Genomic DNA, 20228 nt, shown 5'->3' on the forward strand with positions numbered 1-20228 from the left:
AACATTAAAAAGAAACAGTTCAAAACAACTTTATATTAAAGAAATAAGGTGAGCAATAAAGAGGCTCCCCAAAAGGACAAAAACATGGGCAGCCAAGCTAGCTAATAAACTGCTAACAGCAATCGCCAAGCTAAGCCAGCAAGAGCACAGCCATGCCGGGTTCATGCTAGGCTATTTATACAAAAGTTCAGCTGGGTTGAGACAGGGCTCTTCATTTTAAATCAAGATTATACCTGCTTTAGGTTGCAAAAGTTTACAAACCAGCATCTCAGCCTGTGCATAAATCTGCTCAGCTGCACTGTCAAGATGACTTACAGAAAAGTCAGTGCTGCTCCGCCAATGTACACTAACTAAGGGACTGGATCTTTGGGTCTGCATATCTACAGATTCATTTTTTTAAAAAAAATAAATAGTTTTTTTACTGGAGCTGCCACCAAATTCGGGGTCACAATGTGTTTGTGTAATTAACTGATTTTTTTTAAAAAGCCTTTCTCTTTTAATTAGATATCTGGGCAGTGTACAAGGTAATATAAGACCTAAAATTGTCTTAGATACAACTCTCTCTCCTTTTCCCTATCCTTCCCGCCTTGTCTCTCTCTCTCTCATCAAAACAGCTTTAAGTGGAAATGAAGCACATTAGAAAAGACTTCAAAATGAAACAAAGAATACACCTGGCAAAACAAAAACGTTTTGACCTGTTGCTAAAAGGAAAAGAAAGTCATACTTCTGTGAGGTGGGTTTTCTAGAGTCAGGGCATCATAACGTGAGACTAGTTCACACATTACACTGAACACAGATCTAAGCTGGCTCTACACATAAATAAGAGTTTGTGTGAAAGAGTGCATGGATCAACTCTTCTGTGGACAGGTGCACAGATTGTACACTTGTTCCATGTGAATAACTGCATGAATGTACATCTCAACTGTTTTTATATGCAGATTGTATATAGTTTCCACTATATCTGGAGTGGCCAACATGGAGCTTTCTAGTTGTTGTTGTACAGTCAAAATGACGTCACACGAATGCGCAGAAGCGGCGAATCGTGCAGACGCGGGTTGCGTTCGCTTTTGGAACAGATCCTGTTTGCATCCAGAGGTACCACTGTACTACAACTCCCATCAACCCTAGCCATTGGGTATGCTGGCTGAGGCTGGTGGCAATCATATAACATCTGGAGGGCACCAGGTTGGCTATTGTTTGTGCATCCCATAATACAGCTTTCCACTACCTTCTTCATGCCGCTTTCGAAAAAGCTCCTCCTATACATTAATATCCCAGAATTTAGACCAGCGTTTTTCAACTTTGGGTCCCCAGATTTTGTTGAACTACAATGCCCATAATCCTGACCAAGTTTAGCCAATAGCCAGGGACAAAGGGAATTGCAGTCCAACAACATTTGGGGACCTAAAATTGGATTTAGGCAGCTCAGACTGTCTGGGCCTGTCCCTGTATTCCCAGAAACACAAGAAGACCTGTTTTCCTTAAAGTTAAGCCACCAAACCCCATCAAAAATTTGGCCAACACAAACATTTGCAGTATATACTAGGCTCTGCTCTTTCCATGTTCACAGTCCTTTCCCTCCAGCCTTTACATGGGCAAAATTAACAGAATCTGTGTATAGACACCACTTTCCAATGCTTCAGCTCATCCCAAAATCATCTCACAAAAGAAAAAGGCCAGGCTGGTCTGAGCTGTCTGAATTCTAGGATGTTAATGAATAGTAATCTACACACCACAAAGGCATGCAAGTGCCAATCTATCAATCAATGGGTTAGCATATAAGTGTCTTAAGAAACGATGTACACACGCACACACATGCACGACACCCATAATCAGAGTTCATTCACCAATTGCATTAGGATAATCATAGTCCAGACACATTTGTGTTTGTAGAAGATTATTTGATTTCCTCCACCCTAAAGGGTCTTTCATTACCAACCAATGCTGCCATAATAGCGGCCGATGGAAAGGAAAGAAAAGCCATCTGAATTAATATAGTGCAGAATGATTTCATTCCGCAGTGTGGGGGGGGGCATTTGTGGAGCCCCTGTAGAACTCAGCCAATGGCAGGTGGGGGAATAAAGCCCTCGGTAATGGGGTTCACACCAGGAGAACTAAAATGTTCTCTCACCAACGGGAAGAAAATGGTAGAAATTAGTGGCTCATGGGGGGGAGAGAGAGCAATCTGGAGCAGAAATCATAGGAAGGGAATGAGAACAGTCTGCGCTTTCATTGCTTCTCTCCTGGAGCCAACCAAAAGGATGCTGTCTCAAGAAGCTGATGCACCAGCAAGACACACAGTGTGGGCTGTCTAGCTCTGCATGATAAATAGTGAAGGCATTGAGGATATTGCCTCAGCAGAAAAGAATGCTCTACACCATATTAATGTATGCATACATGTTGTATACCAGTATACCATGCTAGGTCCTCACCTGCATATATCTTAGCATGAGTCTGTCTCATATTCTTGGGGGCTTCTTTAGAGAGAAGGAAGACATAGTTCTGCCATACTAGTGCATTTACCATCCATTTTAAAGGTTGTTTCAAGGCAGAGGATGAAGAGGAAGAAAATGGAAATACTTGGATTTGGTCTCCATAGAAGTGGCATGTCAGGTGGAGTGGAGTCAGTACACTTGCTTCCCAACAGATACTGTTGCTTTCCAGGAAGGAGAGCCAGTGTGGAGATCATTGCAGTTGAAGTGAATTGATGGGGCTAATCCAGCGCTGCTGCCCATGCATTTGCACAGTGCTGTCCAGATCCGTAGCTAATCGGCAGCCAGTGCAGATTCCTCAGCAGAGGTGTAAGGTGTGCGCATCCAAGTGCACTACTCAGCAACCTGACTGCAGCAGGAATCTGCAACAGCTGCAGTTTCCAGACCTTTCTCAATGGAAGCCCCACACCACAGTAGCCCAATGTTCAAATGTTGTGCAGATTTTATTTAAAGATCAAATCACTACTAAGAGCCTGCACAGCTTGTGGCCTGCTGTGCCCCACACAGCCCATTAAAGGCTGAAAAACCTCTGGCGTTTGCTCCCTTCTTGGAACAGTGAAACTGAATGGGCTGGCAAACCTCAATACATGGCTGGTGAGAGGTATTGTATTTGGCATCAAAGCAGCCTGAAGAAGATGACATTGTCTCAGATATCAAGACAAGACACGGTAAGAGTCACAATCTTAAGATATTAATCCTCCAAGTGGCTGAGACCTGCCGCAGTGTCCCATCATGTATTAATACACGTGGGCCATGTTTGTCAAAGATCTTGATTCCAGTGAGAATCTTAACACAGTGGCCGAACTGCTAAGTCTATATGAAGACAACAGAGTTTCTTATTGGAATGGGAAACTCTTAGATCTTTCCTTTTCTTCTTCTTTTAACTCACTAAATCAGACCAATACTACATTTATGCACCACAGCAAGATTATCACTGGGACGCCAAAGATGTGGAACCTTATCGGTCAAAAGCAGGAGGAAAAAGAAGCCACAGAAGAACATTGCATTAAGCAGTAATTCTAGGGAGGGGTTCAAGCCAAAGCCAAGAAGGGAGATTTCTTGAAATTATACCAGTCTCCCAACCCCTTCAGCTCTTTCTGACTCTAAACTATTGGCTCCATGCAGGGATGAACTCTATCAAGTGGCTCTGCCCTCCCCCTTTTGTCCTCTTGATGATACAGCTGGAAAGTCCAAATAATCTCAGCCACGTGCATAGTGTCCCCCTCCCACCTCTCTCACCTCTTCATCTTCCTGGAGGCTTTTGTCTTGGTGCTCCCAGCAAACGGAATGAGAAGCAGGAGAGTCAATATCGCTCCTGTTCCTTCTGCATCTCTCCCCAGCTCCCTCCATTTATTGCATGAAGGCAAGTGCCTGCATCCTATCAGTGGGTATGAGCTGGCTGGAAAGCTTGTTGGGCTTGTCAGGCTAATGAAAAGCAGCTTTGGATTCCCTCAGGGGGTTTTCTGAAAGGATTAGTGAGGTTCTCCAAGGCAGACATGGCAAAGACAGTGTGTTTATCTCAATACGCTGGGGAAGGCTCTGGAGCTCAAATTTGGCTTGGGTTAAGCGGAGCTGTTGCAATTCTGCAGGATGGCTTCTGATTTTTGAAAATGGAAGCGACTGTGGGGAATATGGAATTGGCCAGTGGACTCTTCTCTCCCTTTGGGGGCACCCAGGTAACTGAACACAGGCTAATAGCAAGCAAAAGTGGCCTCCGTCTGGGAGCTCCTTAGCAGGGCATGAAAACTACACACCTTTTTTTGCAAAATAGAGCTGCTTATTATTATTATTTGTTTATTATCAATAATGCAATCTGCTGAGCAGCTATTCTGTGTTAACCCAATTGAAATGAAAAGGAGCAACAAAGTATCTCTCAGTTTTTGTTTTTTCCTATATGTGAGAAATGAAGTTTCGAGACCTTAATATATGCGAAGATATGTTCTAAAGTGTGTGCGGGCAATCTCTGCAGAGGGGCTCAGTTTTTCAGTGGTCAGGAACTCTTTGGCATTTGCCATATGTAGCAGAAGCTGAATGACTGTACAAATGATGATGAAAACAAGTATTCCAGACCTGTGCAATTTAGTTCCATGTGTGAGTTTATTGTGGATGTAGTCAGTGACAGCTGGTGCCTTTTGGGATTGGTAGGGCAGAAAGCAGGGAGACCAAAGACAGACCAAGTGAGAGCCAGTGATAAGTGGAGCCAACTAATTCTAGTTTTGTCCCCATTCTCCTCTCTGCTAAATACTGCAAGAGCAAAACTGAGACTAAGGAAGAGGAAGCTGACAGCCACCCCTTGGACTGGTTGCAATTAAGAAGGCAAAGAGATGGGAACTGGCTGAGGTCAGACTGAGGTTAATGAGACAATGCCCCATGTTCCCTAATGCCCCCCCCCCCCGAACTGGAATCAGTGTTGCTCATGCAGACTGTATCATCTGCACAATGTTGACCCCATCAAAATGCCACCCCTTATCCTCCCCATCCTTTCATCAGGATTTACTATTTCTTTACAGGTTGGGTGGGGTTATTTAACAGATTTTCCACAGAAACCGTAGATCCAGTTTCAAGGGTGGTGGAATGGGATAGCATTTTGATGTTGACAACTTGTGGACACTGAAGGGGGAAAAAACAACCTTCCATGCAGAGGGAACTAACAAGTACTTGGTGTTGATAGACCTCTGTCCACTCTTTTCTCATTGCCTAGATACAGTTGGTTCTACTTATTGTCCCAGGTGGGCTCCCATAGTCTGGTTTGTATTTTAGTCTCTGACTAACAGGGGCAAGTGATTAGCTGCCACAATCACCCTTAAGAGAAGCTGCTGTTGCAAGGGGTAATTGAATGTTATCCTGGTAAAACAAAGGGGAACAAGATGTGATAGCCATATCATTTTGAAATAGGCTCTACACACAGGCTATTCATCCTCCCCTAAGGGCCTCAGCTTTGTTAGAACAAGATTATGAACTCCCCCTTCTGAAGAAGCTTCATCATTTTCCACATATTTCCCATTGGTCATGGGTAGGCAGGATCAATAAAGATATAATCCAAGAGACAGCTGCAAAGACAAAGGTTCCTAATGAATTCCAGCCCAGACAGTCAGTCCAAACATGCAACCTGTCAGCTGGGAATTTTCACAGAGCCATCACTCCAACACGCCTAGAATTTCCCCATGGAGGAGGAGGGGAAAGAGCTGGATGAGAGAAAGCATCAGATGGTTCATGTTCTGCCTTTTTTAGTACAGCATTATCCCCAGTTCACTTCCTATACTAGCCGGTGTCATCTTTGAAGGAAAGCAAAGCATGGCAAAGGAGGGGAATGGAGGACAACAAACAGACTGAGCAAGAAGGGAAATATTTGTACGAAGCACAATGGGGAAAGCTCTAGATTTGTGACTTTGATCAGCGCCAGATGCTTATTGCTGAGGGGTGGAGGGGACAAAGAAATCAACCTCATGGGCTTTTGAACTTCACTGAAGGCAGTGTTTTCTGAAGCAACTTTAAAGGTACCTGTATTCCTCAGTGAGGCTCTATATGTCTCTACAGTGGTGCAGAGTTTCAATAAAAGTGAAATGTCAAGACAAATTTTGGAGGTCCCAAGGAGGGATGGGGGAGAAATTTGCTTGGTGTGTATTTTAACATGGACTTACGAAAAACACATTTCCTGAAGTGATAAGCACACTAAAAGCTATCTTTCAAAACTCACACTTCTCACATTTTGTGATGAAGTTCCCCAACCAAAAAGTGTGTACAAATAGTGCATATATTAGTGAAAATGGCATATAACGCTATGTTGCATTGGGGTACATTGTTTGTGAAAACATGTATAATAGGCATGATTGTATACAAAAATGCATAAGTTTAGAGAACTACATCCAAAAATGCAGGTAAATCGCCTGTGGACTTTTTAAAAGAAAAAATCACACGATGCTGAGGAAATGAGTCAGACTGAAGAGAAGGTTGGAATAATGAGAAACAGAGAGAAAGTAAAATTGATAGCCACCCCTTAAATGGAGAAAAAAGGCACCAACGTCAGCCGCCACCATGCTTACAGAGAGAAGCCCTTTGATCTCTCTGTTTGGAATCATATCCAGGTATCAAATCCTGGCATCCAATGAAATGTGGCCATGTTTTAGAAGGAATGTTCAATGTATGAGAGGCTGAGTCAATGAAAGAGGAAGCACCAGCAGCTTCTTGTGCATTGTGAGTACCGTAATTAGGTTTTTTTAGGGCACCATGGGGGTATTGATGGACACACTGGCACCCATGGGTGCCATGCTGGCAACCCCTGATCTAGATTATCTCATTGTAATATGGAACTTATCTATGTTTACTAAATTGCTTTGCCTTGTTTGAATGTATTTGTATGCTTCACATCAGATCATTTTCAGTTGTATGCATTTTGATAATAAGTTAGTGATTGTTGTGGTCTGCTTTGGGCACAATTTGCTGTGGAAAAGAGACATATAAACAAACCTAAACTTCATTAAGGGAAGTGGGGAAGGCAGACCCTGTATTGGGGGATAGTGATAGTTTAGTGGTAGGTCACATGTTTTATGATGTGTACAACACCTATCAAAAATCCCAGCTAGTTGTTCCAATGATGAGCTAAATGGGCCAGTTGTATAACAATACATAACACAGCTTTTTACAATCCTAATTCTAAGATGAATCATGCAACACAAAGGGGAACATGAAGCATCTTTCTGGCCTGGGGACCAAGGATTACGGTATTTTTCCATGGCCAGAGCTTATCACTGTCATCTGTAGGAGATCTCTGTGTCCACTCTAGGTTATATTTTCCTATGAGATGGGCAGCAAACTAATACCTCTATTATTTCTGCACTGGTGCTTTCAGTAAAGGTCCCAGTAATAAATGACTTCTCCAATAAGGAACTTTGTGCGCTCTCTCTCTCTCTCTCTCTCTCTCTCTCTCTCTGTGTGTGTGTGTTTAGTACCTCTGCAAATCAGATCTCCCACTGCGGAGTTTACAAAGGATGTTACTTATGGTGATGGATAACAGGGATCGATAAATACACTGTTGCAGTTTGTATGGACCTAATGGAAGCGTTCAATTCTGAGAGCCACAAGTCCAGCTATGCAGCCACTCTGGTCTGTGTGACTTCAGGGATCACTTGGTTAAATGAGGGGACATTATGGTGGGGATGGGAAAGGAGAGGGAAGGGAAGAGTTGCATTGCAGAGCAAATAGCTTTTGTTTCATTCATAAACACACACGCACATCTGTAGCATGTCAACAGAAAAATTAGGCTCAAGTTGCACCCACTCTTTTAGACCTTTCCAGCCAAGCCCTGTAAAGAGCACATCTGTATCTGTGATATTATCATGCTCTCGGTAAAAAAACTGCACATTTTCTATTGTGGGAAAGTGCCCTGACATATCCTGAAGAGGCACCTATTATCATCGGACCTTCACACAAAAAATGGCAAACAGTTATTCAAAATGTTACACAGGCAAACCAACTGTGTTATGCAGTGTGCAACTAGGATATTGCATCAGGGTCAGGTTGGGACAGTAGGTGGCTGAACAAGACTTAGAGGACATGGATGTCAATTAAAGCTGCCTGATGCTAGTGTGATGATAGCCATTATGGTGTGCTGGGTATAGTCTTGGACTAAGACCTAGGAGACCAGGATTCAGCTCTGAAGGGTATGGGGCCATTTAAATACCACTTTAAGCATCCATGGTGTCCCCCAACAAATTATGGGAGCTGTAATATGTTAAGGATGCTGAGAATTGCTGTTCTCCTCAAAGAACCACAATTTCCAAAGTTCCCTGTGAAGAGGAATTGATTATTAAACCATCCTGAGAACTATAGCTCTATGAGAAGAATAGGGGCCTCTTAACAACTCTCAGCACCCTTTACAAAGTATAGCTCCCAGGATACTTTGAAGGAAGCCATGATAGTTTAAAAGTTCTATCATGGTGATTTAAACGTATGGTGTGATTGTGACCCTAGAGAGACCCACAGACTCTTGTCAGCTAACACACAACACAACTGCAATGAGCACACTGAAGGGACCAGACTCTTCCCTGAGTAGCTCTGAAGCCCATTCATTTGAAGTAAATCTCTGATTCGGTAGCATCTAGATACCTGACACGACCCCGCTGCAGCACAGAACATCTTGTTTGAGATGTACCGACTGCAGCTGGTGCAGCCCTTAATGCCCCTTTGTCATCTCAACCGACGCCTAAGTGGCCCTAATAGGAAACAGGTTGCCCAGTGGCTTCTCCTTGCTGTCTCTGATTGCTGCAAAATAACATATTATACGGCGGCGGCAGCTGTCCTCTGCCGTCTGGAAATCCTGTATAAAACGCTTTACAAGGTTCATTTTCCTCACATGGTCATTACTCTCACTCCACGGTGGCTTCTGTAGAACAAGCTCAGTTGGCTGAACCCCTTTTCACACACCAGCATGGGCATTTATTTGCATTCATGTTTGAAAGGAACATGTACAAGTTCATAAAGCCAAGCCAGGGAGCTTTCTGTGCCAGCTCCCCGCTGCCAAATGGTGGCCTAGGAACCAGTAGGAATATACATATATTCACACATATTTCCACACATATACACACACACACAACACACAAATACACACACATTTCCACAATCAAAAGAAGGTTTGGAGATTTCTGCTTAAAATCTTGCACTCTCTTAGATCAGGCTATAACCAATAAAGGTAAAGCGACCCCTGACCGTTAGGTCCAGTCACGGACGACTCTGGGGTTGTGGTGCTCATCTCGCTTTACTGGCTGAGGGAGCTGGCATACAGCTTCTGGGTCATGTGGCCAGCATGACTAAGCCACTTCTGGCGAACCAGAGCTGTGCATGGAAACGCCGTTTACCTTCCCAATAGAACATGCATATACCATATGTACGTGGCAAGCAACATCAACACCATCGTTTCAAAAAGTGGAGCAGTTGAGATAAAGTAAAGGAAGTGAATTGAGGGCATACAGCCATTCCATCAGGCTATAGGAAAGCAAGAGAAATGGGATTCCAGGTTCTCTCCATTGGTTTCACCGAAATACCAGCAACTTTTAGCTTATCCTCTTCTTGAACTCTTTCTATTCCACCTGGTTGTTCCAAGAACTCTGTAACTAAGAAATACTGCTTGGGATTTGTTTTCATCTCCTCCCTCCTAATCCTCTTTCCTTTTGTTTCAAAATTTTATTTTTATTTTTAATATCCTGCTTTTCATCATGCCTGGATCTCAAAACAGCTTGTACCTGTTTTCCAGTGATTTCCCTTGAACCATCACTCCTACAACTTGCTGCAACGGAACAAGCCCTTTTTTGCTTGAAATATTTAAGAAGCTTCACTGTCGGGACTGTGCTTGAAGAAGGGGGGCGGGTGCAGAATAACCTCAGCCTGGAAGTTAAGAATGTGAAGCAAATGAAACCGAGGGTGGTGGTTGGGTTTTTTTTGTTGGGTTTTTTTGGAATGGAAACGCTTGGGCGGCTTTAACTAGAGCTGTCACGGTTTGTAAATGAGCTGCTGCTCCAATTTTTATTAACAAATGGCTTCCATAATAAACATGATTTCTCTCAGGAGCTTGCAGATGAGGTACCACGGACCAAGATGAATTGCTGTAAATGCGCAGCCTCCCAGGGGAAAAGCGCCATGCCATATATAAAATATATGGATGTGTGCGCAGCCCTGCACATGCCGCCACACGAGATTATACACAAACGCGCACCTCTCCATAAATACTTCCAGCCTTTTCTCTCCCTCTCTGTCTCTCTCTCTCTGCATTCACGCCACAGATGAAGCCACGGCTCATTTTGCCAAGCTGTCACTCACCGTTGTGTTCATTACGAGGAAATGAACTCCATTCCCAAGCATCCCAGAGACAGAGAGTAATTGGGTTCTCTGAAGCCTTTTCACTTAATTTACTCAAGTTGTATTTATTTCTTACAGAATTAGTTTTTTAGCAGCTGACGGACAGGGCATCAGGGAAAAAAAATGAAGCCAAATGGTGGGATAATAAACTCAGATGGGGGGAACCAACATTTCACTTTCTCTCTCTATTTCTCTGGCTCCTGATCCCTTGCTTTTTTGGCTCCCATCTTGCTACCTTTCCCACCATGGAAAGAGGGGGGTACTTTTGCCAAATGATGTTCATGAACAAGATGCAATGGTTGCAAGGCAAATGCAACAGTCAGTTAATGCTGACCTTCTCCCAAGCCAGTCTTTGGTGTAGCACTGGGGTGGGGAACCTCAGGACCAGAGACCTGATGTGACCTTCCAAGCCACTCCATCTGGCCCTCAGAACTCTCCCCAAAGAGTTTTGTGCTTCACACCCCTGAGTGTTTTTGCCTGGATGGAATGTGTCCTTGAACTCTGATGATGCCTTTTGCTGGTGTGGACAGGAGGACAGAGCGGCCGGTGAGTGTGTGTAGGAACTAGCCTACTGTAAGGTAAAGGTAAAGGGACCCCTGACCATTAGGTCCAGTCGTGGCCGACTCTGGGGTTGCAGTGCTCATCTCGCTTTATTGGCCGAGGGAGCCAGCATACAGCTTTCGAGTCATGTAGCCAGCATGACTAAGCCGCTTCTGGCGATCCAGAGCAGCGCACGGAAACTCCGTTGACCTTGCTGCCAGAGCGGTACCTATTTATCTACTTGCACTTTGACGTGCTTTCGAACTGCTCGGTTGGCAGGAGCAGGGACCGAGCAACGGGAGCTCACCCCATTGCGGGGATTCGAACCACCGACCTTCTGATTGGCAAGTCCTGGGCTCTGTGGTTTAACCCACAGTGTCACCCACGTCCCTACTGTACAAAGCTAAATTTTACATATGTTCCTCCACCCACATTTGCCTATGGCTCTGCCCACCACTGGCATGCGACCCTTGGAAGGCTGCCCAGAAAGGAAGATGGCCATCATGCTGAACCAACTTGGTACTGTGAGCCAGCCAGAGAAGGGAGCTTTAGTTGTTCAGGATGTGCCTATCCAGTGGCCTATTTTAGGAATAAGTGTGACATGACGATACACAAAGTTTATGGAGCATGACCTAAAAGTTGACTGGGCAAGGATCGTCTATCGCTTGATTTGGCCTCTACATCATTAAGAAGCCGCCAATATAACCAGAGGCGGACCTAGCTGCTCCGGCACCTGGAGCGGCGCACATGCTGTACACCCAGGGGTGGGGCCATGGGGCGGGGCGAGTGTCCCAGGAGATGAGATGCCCGGGGGAGGAGTGAGCTGCCCATGGTGGGCTGCTTCCTGGGTGAGTGGGGGAGCCGACCACTTTGCCAGCAGCCTTCCTCCCTTCCCTCTTCCTTTTGACAGCTTAGAGGAGACTCCCCCCCCCCCCGGAAGCAGCCCAGGAGTGGGGGGCAATGACACACCGCCCTCCCACGACTCCCAAGCCTCCCCCGAGCTGTCAAAATGAAGGGAGATGGGGGAAAGGCCGCCGAAAAGACGGTGCAGCTCCACCCCTTCCCCCGATGGCTCGGGGTAGACTTGGGAGTCACAGGTGGGCTGCACGCTGAATGTCATCCCCCTCAGTGATGACACCCGGGGCAGACCGCTCCCACCGCCCCCCTTCCTCCACCCCTGGCTATAATAAAGGTTTAAAGACATTTACGATTAAACCACATACAAACCATGGTTCAGGATCCTAGTCAGTAACTTGATATTAATCTGTAGCTCCCCTTGAGCAATGTAACAGGGAACCGAAGCTTAATTTAACTAGGATCAGCTTACTGAGGAAGGGAGAAGGGGAGGAGCAAAGGAGCGGGAGCATGTAGCTCTGACACTCATTCCTGCCTTGCTAACCTGTGGCTTAGCAAGCCAGGAATGTACACCTGAACAGGGTAAACAACTTAAGGCACTTCTGTGCTAGCAAGAATGCTGAACGTCAGAATACTCATTGTTTAACCCTGGTTACTTAGGAAGTCTTAAAACTGCCTCTGCTGTTCTTTCTTAAACCATCCTCAGACAGAGGGAGGGAAGCAGCTGCATATTAATAATAATATGCTCCCCATCTGACTGGGCTGCCCCAGCCACTCTGGGAGTCTTCCAGCAAAATAAAAAAACACCATAAAATATCAAAATTAAAAAACAAAAACTTCCCTATACAGGGCTGCCTTCAGATGTCTTCTAAAAGCTATATAGTTGTTTATCTGTTTGACATCTGATGCGAGGGTGTTCCACAGAGTGGGTGCCGCCAAGTAGGCCCTCTGGCATGTCACTAAAAATTAGACAAGCCACGCTTCGGGATGGCCCCTTCCATGCACTTTAACAGTCCTTAGATTTCCACTGGCAAAACAAAACAAAAACTCAGGGCAACAATGCAGCCGAAGGGGAAGATAGCTACTCAGACAAAGGCCTGGCTAAAGAGGTGCATCTCAGCCAAATGTTGAAAAGCGCACAAGGATGGAGCGAGATGCACCCTGGAGGAGAATTCAATCCACAACCTGGGATCCTCTCATGTGCCACTGTTGCTCAGACCATGGAGGGTACCAGCACTGCCAATACGGTCTCCCTTGCTGATCTTAACACCCAGGAAGGTCAATGTAGGAAGTGGTTCTCTGCCTGATAAATAACTAAAATTTCCATATGCATTCAGGTGGTTGGATGGATCATGGAACCAACATGTTCCCCATACTTTCCGTCTCTTGGGAGAAAATGTGAGAAGTCTCCTGTGGAAGAAGGCTTCGTGCCAGACCACAGCTCACAATATGCTTTCTGCCACATCAAATGGACTCAAGGAGGCTTACAATCATGTATGAGGATGAAACAAAGAAATACATTCAGCGGCGAAAAGGACACTAATCAGAGACATTATTACAGGATTCTAAACCAAGCTGTGTTTCAGGATGTCTTCATTCCCCCACTTCTTAAAAGAAAATAGAATCACAGAAGCCCTGCGCTGCACTGGAAAGTGGTGCAATGTAGCTTAATAAAGGTTTTCAAGCACGTTGGACTCCCTGGATGAAAGGTGTGATTGAAGTCCAGAAGACATCCAGCACAGGAGCAGGAACTAAATTCTGCTGCCAAAATGTCCCACCTTCTCCCAGCAGGAGGGAGGGCAATGCTTCCGGCGTTCTAATTAAAAACCCGTTATCTTTTCCCCAGCAGGCAGGGGCTGAATTTCATGGGCACAATGCAAGCTTCCTACGTTTCCAATAGCATGCCAGTCAGGCCTTTGCAGTTGGGAAAACTGTGCCCTTGAATTTGACTCCCTGACACACACTAGCAAGGCAGGGGAAACAGCAATATGAGAAAGGCGTTTATAGTTACAACCTGAAAGATCCAGTACCATATCATGAAAGGATATTGCTAGAGAATTTCACACACAAAGTGGGAAGGAAGATTTACTTAGTGGAGTCGGTGAGATCCTAAGTAGCATGATGAAAAAGCCATACCTAGGGAAAGATGACAACTCACTATGGGAAAAGTTAATTTGAGTAGACAATTTGCCACAATATCAGTGATTTAACAACCTGAGTAAAACATCCTCCATTCCTTCCTTGTCCCGCAATGGAAGGTGGGTAGCTAGGATGAGACAATAATGTGTATAGAACAGAGATATGGGAGAAACTTGAAAGTTTCCAATCACATTGAAAGGCAAGCCTACCAAATTCACACTTCATAGAACAATGTACAAACTGAAGCAAAATAAGTTGACATTTGTGCCGCTCTGAATTGTGTAATGTAGTTCTCCAGGCAAATAATGTGTACAAAACCTCATACACTTTGTAAAGTACCCATTAAAAAATGCATTCTGGTAGGGAAAATTGCATACAAAACTGTGTATATTAGGGGAAAGTTTAAGTAAAATGTTAATGAATTGTCCCTATGACAGAAAGAAAGAAAGAAAGAAAGAAAGAAAGAAAGAAAGAAAGAAAGAAAGAAAGAAAGAAATTGCAAACGGATGTGGAAATGGGTAGAACTGAAATTAAAGCTGGAAAAATGATATGCTGAAACTGGAATTGACAGATCCGCCCATCCTTAGTGCCTTTGAGGATTTATTTTGTAATGCTTCTTGTGTCATCCGATGCATAACTTCTGTCCAGCAGGCAAACAGTAATGCATGTGATATTCCATGCAATACATTGGTAGGCAACCACACCACTGCTGACTTTCTACCTACGTATCTGCTTTTGTAGCTTAGTGTGTTAGTTTTCTTGGGAGCTCAGTATTTCTTGATCGTTATTGGTTTTATTATCTGAGTGGACTGGAATCCGGTGCATATGGCACAAACAGACTCAGCACCCGTTCTTCCATCAATCACGGGCCCATTCAGTCCATTAGGTATCAATCAGTTCTAGCATATTGGCTCAGTGCAGACAAAGACCAGCCGCTGACCCGGGGTCAGGGGCTGGAGAAAATGCCTGCATGTTTGACTCAGCCCATGGCATTATAAATTATGTAGTGATTTTCATCCATTATTCAGCATAATTTATCTGCAATATTTAGATCAGCAGTTTGTGAGCAGAATGAAAGCAACAACAATTTCCTAACCCTTTAAAGAGCATGATTGGAAAAAGTAAACTAAAATGTTGGGCAGAAATATTGGAATGAAGAAGTCTGCAATCCTAACTATGTCTACTCAGAAGTAAATCCCATTTAATTCAAAGGGTCTTATTCCCAAGTAAGTGGGGTTAGGATTTCAGCCTAAATCAGAGGAATTGGCCACCCTCCAGGTGCCCGGCTTGAATCCTTGTTGACCTCCCTGTCAGCGACTCCCGGCAGGACCAGGGGAGGTCTGCATCGGCGATCCTTCTCAACGTGAAGAAGAACACACCACTTCACCCTTCCCATTCCCAGGGAGGGGAAAGAGACAGACAGAAATGTATCTACATGCTTTTATTCCTGTCTTTCCAGCAGTACAGAGAAATCGTGTCTGCACTCTCTCATCACCAACAGCAGAGAGATAATAACTCCACCCATGTACTTCCAGTACAGGGTCATGTGACACTCTGAGCTAACATCCGGCGCTCAGTGCACAGAATAGACTGTCCCTTGTTCCCACGGTACAGTCCCATAACATCAACATCCTGTTTTGCATTCCAGCCACCTGGAGCTCGCTTCTGCATTGCTCCTTTTTCGTAACAATCAGCATATTTATCAAACAAGGGCTACAAAATAACAGCTTATTAGGGAGTAGTTGCTGCCATCATTCAATTTTTAGGGCGATGTATTTATAAAGGGTTGTAGCCAATGTAGCAATAAGTTAAAGTCGCTTAGCAGTAAACTTGTTCCACTCATGAAATGTTTTGCACCAGTGGGAGGTTGTGCAAAAGACTGAATAAGAAGGTTGTTGATAACTTTGCTGAACAATAGATTGTGCAATCTGTTGTGCAATAAGTTTCTGCTACCACAACTTTGTTGCACAAGATGAAAACTCACTCATCCGCTGGTGGATAAAGAATGTTGGCTATAGCCCATAGTGTGTTGACTTCACTGAGGTTCCAATACCTTGGTGTTTGCATACACAAATCTTCAAAAGTAATGCACCGCTAAAGTTGAGCTATCATAGAACTGAAGAGTTTGGAAGTGGCCACAAGGGTCATCTAGTCCAACCCTGTGCAATGCAGGAATCTTTTGCCAAATGTGGTGTTCAAAGCCACAGTCCTGAGACTTACAATTCCAGGCTCTACTGACTGAGCTATTTGAGCTGTCTTAAGAGCAAAAACTCTGGGTCAGCCAGCAAATGGATAGAACCCTACCCTGAGCTCTGGGTAGTTAGCAGAAGACAATGTCAGAGTTTTGAGGAGGGAGTTGCAGGATTGCAGCTGGCCATGATGTAAGCTGCGCGGGGGGCGGGGTGTGGAATTGCAATTTGCAAGTGATGGGAAGTTGGAGAGCACAATGTGGGCTGACAGAATCCTAGGGAGAAGCAAGAACCTCAGGGAGTATAATGCTTCATTTTTAGAATGTTCTTTGCTTTGTTATTACTTTTCAGTTGTGCTTCTGTTTGCCTCCCTGGGCTGCTTTGGGAGGAAGGGTGGGATACAAATTCAATTAATAACAATAATAAATAATTCAGCTCCCAATTGTCAAGTCCTTACCTTGCCCCACACCTGACATCACATACGACATCAGGTGTGGGCCAAGGGGGTATGGTTTGAGGGAAACAGCATTGTGGACTCATATGCAGGGTCTAATGAAGAATGGTACTGGGGAGCATAATATGCATTACACAGAGCCTTGGTTGGCAAGGCTTGCTGTTTGATATTCAAATATAGATCTGCTTTAAAAAATGTTATGGGGCTGGGGAGGGGGTCAGTTCCAAAGAAAATTCCAGCCTGTTGTTTCCAGCCTTTCCTTCATCAATTCTCCTCTCTAAGATATGCAGAAAGTGAACTCATGCTGAGCTGTACTCCACAGGCCTCCTGCCGGTTTTGGTCCAGACAAGCTCCCTTTCATTCCTCCCATGAATCATACTACCTACCGACAAGAAAGGCAGCACGAGCTTGATTCTTAGAAGCAAATACAACGTGAGATGTGGCTGTCACTGTAATAATGGCCAGTGGAAGTGTTGCAGAGAGGGGGGGAGGGAGGGAGGCACCCAGATGTTGCCAACTCCAGTGGCAGTGCAGGAGTGTTGATGGCCATCTGCAAAAGAGTTGGTGATGGGGTCAGGAAAATAACAGGAAAGCTCCCAGGCTCACACCAGCAGATGACAACCTGACCTTTTCTCCAGTGCTGTATTACGAAGCCCAGTTTAGAAAACAAGTCTGAGGCAGGGAAGTGGCATATATTATGAAGACCAGTTTGGAAAACAAAGCATCCTACCAATGGGGTGGGAATTTCCCATTCATTTACAGAATCCAAAGCACTGAAAGGACATGGTCCTTTCTTCGGCCATCCTAAAAAGAAAGGCAGCAACAGCAGATGTTTGGCCAACCTTTATGTGAAAACCTCCCTAACCATCTATCTCGGAAACAAAAGAAGAGAGGCTGCTAAATAGCAGTTCCACAGCATCCCTTTCGTAGAGAATCTGGGGAAGGGGAGAGAATGAGCAAACCAGCCCTTTGGGGGCTGTGCAAACTGGCTCACCTCCCAGTTTTTGTGAGTTCCAAATAACCATTCATGAGAGGCCCAGTTCAGATGCTTGGCAGCCCTCCCCACATTGCTGTTGGGAAAGCATTGGGTTACAACCTGTGTGGGTGAAGGGCGATTGGGGAGGTTGCTGCACATTTGAAAGAGGCTAGAAGGGCTAAATCCACAATATACATTTAAAGCACAATGATACCACTTTAAGAGTCATGACTTCCCCCAAAGAATCCTGGGAAATGTAGTTGTTTAAGGGTGCTGAGAGTTGTTAGGAGACACCCCCCAATCCCCTCAGAGAACTACAATTCACAGAGTTCCCTGTGAAGAAGGATTGAGCATTCCTAGAGCATTCTGAGCTCTAGGAAGGGGATAGTGGTCTCCTCGCAACTCTCACCACCCTTCACAAACTACAGCTCTCAGAATTCTTTGGGGGAAAGCCATGACTATTAAAGTGTTATCATAGTGCTTTAAATGCAGAGTGTGGATGCAACCAAAGACTATCATATTGCTATAGTATCTGCCCCTCTGATCTCAAAACCCCATGCTGTTATTAATTAGAATCTCCTTGTGAGGCAGGAAAAGAGTTCCCAATGAGTTTGACACAACAGCAGAACTGCATTCTGGGCTTTCGGAGATAGTAAGGGGGCAGGGGGATATGCAGTGCAGTGGGAACATTTTACAGAGGAAAACAGGGCTGTTATTATCCAGCAGAATCAATAAAAGTTCCGTTTCGTCTTCTTCAATTCTGCAGGGAATCGTTGGGACTGGTTATGAAGAACTAGTTTTGTCTTCGGCAGAAAAGATGTTTCTGTTGGCTGATTATTAAGACACCTGAGGCTCTCAGGAAAACATAACAGAGCACGCTGATATACACATGGTTTTTCTTCCTAATGTCTGCCATGCTGGAGAACACAGAAGGCAGAGAGTTGCATGCTAACCTATGCAATGTCAAGCCACTGAAACCAGCAATGGCCATCTTGCAAAGCTAAATAAACCAAACCTGAGTCCACTATTAACAGCCTACATGAGATGGCCAGACCTGGCCGGCTCTCTGGATAAAAAGAAAAAAGAAGCAGCTCATGTTATTGTCAGAGATAATTCGGTCCACAAACAACTCCTGTTTTTCATGCCATTAGCCCTGGAGTGGGAGAGTTGGGGAGAAGGCAGCAGGCAATTCCTTTGCAAAAATCCTTCTCCTCTTCTCCCTCAAAGCAGTGAAATTGAAAATGTGAAAGTCCAACTTTCGATAACCTTGCAGCTGCTCTGATTCTGCTGGCTGGAAGGTAGTGTAAGAGTCTCGGTCCAAGTAAGTAACAAAGTTGCACAGATCCCAATTTGAGCTCCACACACCCCATACTACCACGCTAATGGGAATAATTCATCTGGACTTTACAGAAGCTAATACAATGATTGTGGAGGAGGAAGAGGAGGAAGAGAAGGAAAGGAAAGGAAAATGTGCTGGCTTACACAGTTCACACCATCACTACGACCCTTTGGGATGCTGCTGCTGCATATGGGATTGGCTGCAGACCACAATGTCCTGGAGCAACTCATTACACTGCCTGCCACAAAGGGCATTTGTTCTCTTGTTCAGCCATTTTTCAAGCTGTCACTGCTGACTCCATAATGGCTTACTGGAGGCCCCTGGACTTCAGATAATCCCAGAGGTGGAGGCGCCAAAGGAAATTTGCTGGACTTGAGCATTGCCAATAAACCGATACAAACAGCCTGCAGGGAGGGATACGCTAAACTGAAATCAGGGATGGCCAACCAACAGATTGATGAGGCTTTGCTCCATGGGCTTCTCTCCCCCGCCCACTACCACCACATTGTTATAGCTTCATGCCCAGAAACCTATAGATGCTCCATTTCAAACTATTAGATTGTCTTCCACTCCAATCCAAACACTTGTGTCTTCTCGCTTACTACAGCACTGGCTCTCTCCCAGCCCCTGCCAAATTCTGAAAAAACAAAGCTGAGTCGTTGTTCTTGTTGGTGGTGGTTTTTTTGGTGTGTGTGTGTGTGTGTGTGTTTAATTGACTAGGAGGACCAGATGGTTCCATAAAATGTAAATAGATCCATAAAAATAAAAATGAAACACTCCAAATAATGAACTTTTGATTTATGTGGCCCAGGGAGGATTCAGCTGAGATGCATTTTTACCTGGGTGATTTGTCATCATGGCTATTTTGGTAAGGCTAAAATCCTCAGTGACTTCACACTGGGGGTTTTCATAAGCCTTATTTTTCCTAGTGACATTTAACCAGCTCGAGCACCCTTGTGGAACTGGAAAAGTATGTTTCTGGTAATTTTTGTGACAGTGTTTGTAATTCAAGAACCCCTTAAAAGTCTGCACCACGCACACAGGCACACAATGGTCAAGACAATTATGAATGCCTCTGGAGAAACTTTGTGGTTTCTTTATATACTGGTTGTTGTCTGAGAAGAATTATGGTTCTTAATGACTTGCAAATCTACAGGATTCATTTGTTGTTTTATTTATTCATGGGATTTCTTATCTGTCCTTCACCATAAGGTCATCATAAGGCAGACTGCAACAATACAATAATACACTACTAAAAAAGTTAAAAAAAATAAATTGACCATGTGCTATATAAATAGTTTGAACTAAGAATAAAAAGGCCTCTGTTTAAAAAAAGGGGGGGGAGAGACCTCCGCCATGAACCCACCAAGTGGCCTCCTGCAAATAACTCTTC

The 20228-nt window shown here is 44.5% G+C and overlaps 1 protein-coding gene and 1 long non-coding RNA gene across 3 annotated transcripts in view; one reads left to right on the forward strand and one right to left on the reverse strand.

The window, feature by feature from the left end:
* Positions 1-20228, reverse strand: part of OPCML (opioid binding protein/cell adhesion molecule like) — a 760587-nt gene that overhangs the window by 514995 nt on the left and 225364 nt on the right. The window lies entirely within an intron of this gene.
* Positions 17945-18520, forward strand: LOC128402989 (uncharacterized). The gene is made up of 2 exons (XR_008327830.1): positions 17945-18148; positions 18263-18520. It is a non-coding gene; the product is annotated as an uncharacterized LOC128402989 (long non-coding RNA).

This window comes from Podarcis raffonei, chromosome 15 (assembly GCF_027172205.1).
Source record: "Podarcis raffonei isolate rPodRaf1 chromosome 15, rPodRaf1.pri, whole genome shotgun sequence".
In the NCBI taxonomy this organism is placed as follows: Eukaryota; Metazoa; Chordata; class Lepidosauria; order Squamata; family Lacertidae; genus Podarcis; species Podarcis raffonei.